The sequence below is a fragment of the Arachis stenosperma genome, chromosome 3, assembly GCF_014773155.1.
Source record: "Arachis stenosperma cultivar V10309 chromosome 3, arast.V10309.gnm1.PFL2, whole genome shotgun sequence".
In the NCBI taxonomy this organism is placed as follows: Eukaryota; Viridiplantae; Streptophyta; class Magnoliopsida; order Fabales; family Fabaceae; genus Arachis; species Arachis stenosperma.
This window is the reverse complement of record NC_080379.1, coordinates 48,716,593-48,719,411: the sequence shown is the minus strand read 5'-3', so window position 1 is coordinate 48,719,411 and position 2,819 is coordinate 48,716,593. Positions and strand designations below refer to the sequence as shown.

The following is a 2,819-nucleotide window of genomic DNA, read 5'->3' as shown; positions in this document are numbered from 1 at the left end:
GAAAGACGTTCGCTGAACCCATGTAGAATAGAGATAACTTGTGACGGTTCAACTTATTCATAAGGTTGAAGAATGAAGATACTTCTTAGGAGAGAATCAAACACGAATTGAAATAGAACATTAGTACTTTTATTAATCCATAAAACTCAGCAGAGCTCCTAACCTTAACCTAGGAGGTTTAGTGGCTCATACTGTACAATGAAACTCGAAAATATGAAAAATTTTATATGGTTGTCGAAGATCTAAAACAAGGGTGATCTTCTCCTATATATACTAATCTAATAACTAAAGATTATAGAAATATGATAGGCTTAGGCTTGTAGTGCGAAAATTCACTTCCGGGGCCCACTTGGTGAGTGTTTGGGCTAAGCTAAGGGTGTCTCCACGTGCTGATAGGCTTCTTGGACGTTGAACGCCTGCTTGGGACACCTTTTTGGGTGTTGGACGCCAGCTGCTCCCTTTTGGGCGTCCAACAGGGATGTAAAGGTCTTCAACCTTCACCAAGACATCCTCTACTAGGCCATATGCTCTTTTCATTGACTTGTCTGCCATCTATAGTGAGATATTTGCAGCTTGTACCTCAAAGATTTCCAACTTCTCCAATACAGAGAGTGGAATGAGGTTTATACTTGACCCTAGGTCACACAGAGCCTTCTCAAAGGTCATAGTGCCTATGGTGCAAGGAATTAGGGAGCGTCCAGGATCCGGAAGCTTTTGAGGCAGCTTCTTCTGAACCAAAGCATTGAGTTCTTTGGTAAGTACTGGAGGTTTTTCCTCCAATGTCTTTACTCCAAATAACTTTGTGTTTAGTTTCATGAGAGCTCCTAGGTACCGAGCAACTTGCTCTTCCCTAGTTTCCTCATCCTCATCAGAGGATGAGTATTCATCAGAACTCATGCATTGCAAGAGTGCATGCAAGTTGGCTTCCTTTAATTCTTGGATAGGGAATTCATCAGTGGGTGCTGAATACTCAGTAGGAGCACCCTTACTGGTGTTCAACGCTATCTCTTGTGCCTTTTTGGGCGTTGAACGCTCAGTGGGGATATATTCACTGGCATTCAACACCAACTTCTCTGCCAATTTGAGCATTGAACGCCAAGTAAGGTCTTCCTTACTGGCGTTCAACGCCATTAAAGGTGTAGCATTGGGCGTTGAACGCCCAGTAAGGACTTTCTTACTGGCGTTCAATGCCAAGAATGGCATATCATTGGGTGTTGAACGCCCATTAGGGATCTCATTATTGGCATTCAATGCCAATTACTCCCTTTAGATTCAGCCTCAGCTTCAGTAGTGATGGCCTTGCACTCTTCTCTTGGGTTTACTTAAGTGTTACTAGGAAGAGTGTTAGGAGGAGTCTCAGAGATTCTCTTGCTCAGTTGACCAACTTGTACCTCCAGATTTCTAATGGAGGATCTTGTTTCAGTTATGAAACTATGAGTGGTCTTAGAGAGGTTGGAGACTATTGTGACTAAGTCAGAAAGGCTCTGCTTAGGAGTCTCCACATGTTCCTTAGAAGATGGGAATGGTGGCCTGTTGTTGAACCTATTCTATTGATCCTTCCATGAAAGGTTAGGATGATTCCTCCATGAGAGATTGTAGGTGTTTTCATAGGATTCTCCCATGTAATTCATCTCCTCCATCATGTATTGGTCAGGATCATAAGCTTCTATTTCAGAGGAAGCTTCTTGGGTGCTGCTAGCTGCAGCTTGCATTCCAGTCAAATGCTGAGAGATCATATTGACCTATTGGGTCAAGATCTTGTTCTGAACCAATATGACATTCAGAGTGTCTACTTCAAGAACTCCTTTCTTCTGAGCTGCCCCATTGTTCACAGGGTTTCTCTCAGAGGTGTATATGAATTGGTTGTTTGCAACCATCTCAATGAGTTCTTTTGCCTCTTCAGGCATTTTCTTCAAGTGGTGTGATCCACTTGCAGAGCTGTCCAATGATCTTTTGGACATCTTAGACAAACCATCATAGAATATACCTAGGATAGACCATTCTGAGAGCATGTTAGGAGGATATCTCCTGATCAGTTGCTTGTATCTTTCCCAGGCTTCATAAAGGGATTCACCTTCTTTTTGTCTAAAGTTTTGAACTTCCACTCTAATTTTGCTCATCTTTTGAGCTGGAAAGAACTTGTCCAAGAAAGCATTGACCAACTTTTCCCAAGAGTCTAGCCTCTCTTTAGGTTGAGAGCCCAACCATATCCTAGATCTGTCTCTAACCGCAAAGGGAAAGAGCATAAGTCTGTAGACCTCAGGATCCACTCCATTGGTCTTAACAGTGTCGCAAATTTACAAGAATTCAGATAAGAATTGATGTGGATCTTCTAGTGAAAGTCCATGAAACTTGCAATTCTATTGTATAAGAGAGACTAACTGAGGCTTAAGCTCAAAGTTATTTGCTTTAGTGGCAGGTATGGAGATACTTCTTCCATAGAAATCAGAAGTTGGTATGGTGTAGTCACCAAGAACCTTTCTTGCATCTCCTTCATTGTTAGGCTCGGCTGCCATGCTTTCAGCTTCTTGTTCAAAAATCTTTGTGAGATTTCCTTTAGAGTGTTGTGCTTTAGCTTGTTGCAGACGCTTTTTTAAGGTCCCCTCAAGTTCAGAATCAAGATTAAAGAGAGGTTCTTTATCTCTGTTCCTGCTTATAAACAAGAAAAGAAAGCAAAAAAAAAGAAAGAAAAGAAGTCTCTATGTCACAATATAGAGAATTCCTTGTGAGATGTGAAGAAGAAAGAAGAATGATAATAGAAGAAGGAGAAGAAGAATTCGGCTATGAGGAATAGAGATTTCGAAAATTAAGAAGTAGAA

General features: G+C 41.3%; 1 non-coding gene across 1 annotated transcript; it reads left to right on the top strand.

The window, feature by feature from the left end:
* The first annotated feature begins 2,005 nt into the window (after nt 1-2,005).
* LOC130971704 (small nucleolar RNA R71) lies at nt 2,006-2,114 on the top strand. The gene has a single exon (XR_009082918.1). It is a non-coding gene; the product is annotated as a small nucleolar RNA R71 (small nucleolar RNA).
* The last annotated feature ends 705 nt before the right edge of the window (nt 2,115-2,819 follow it).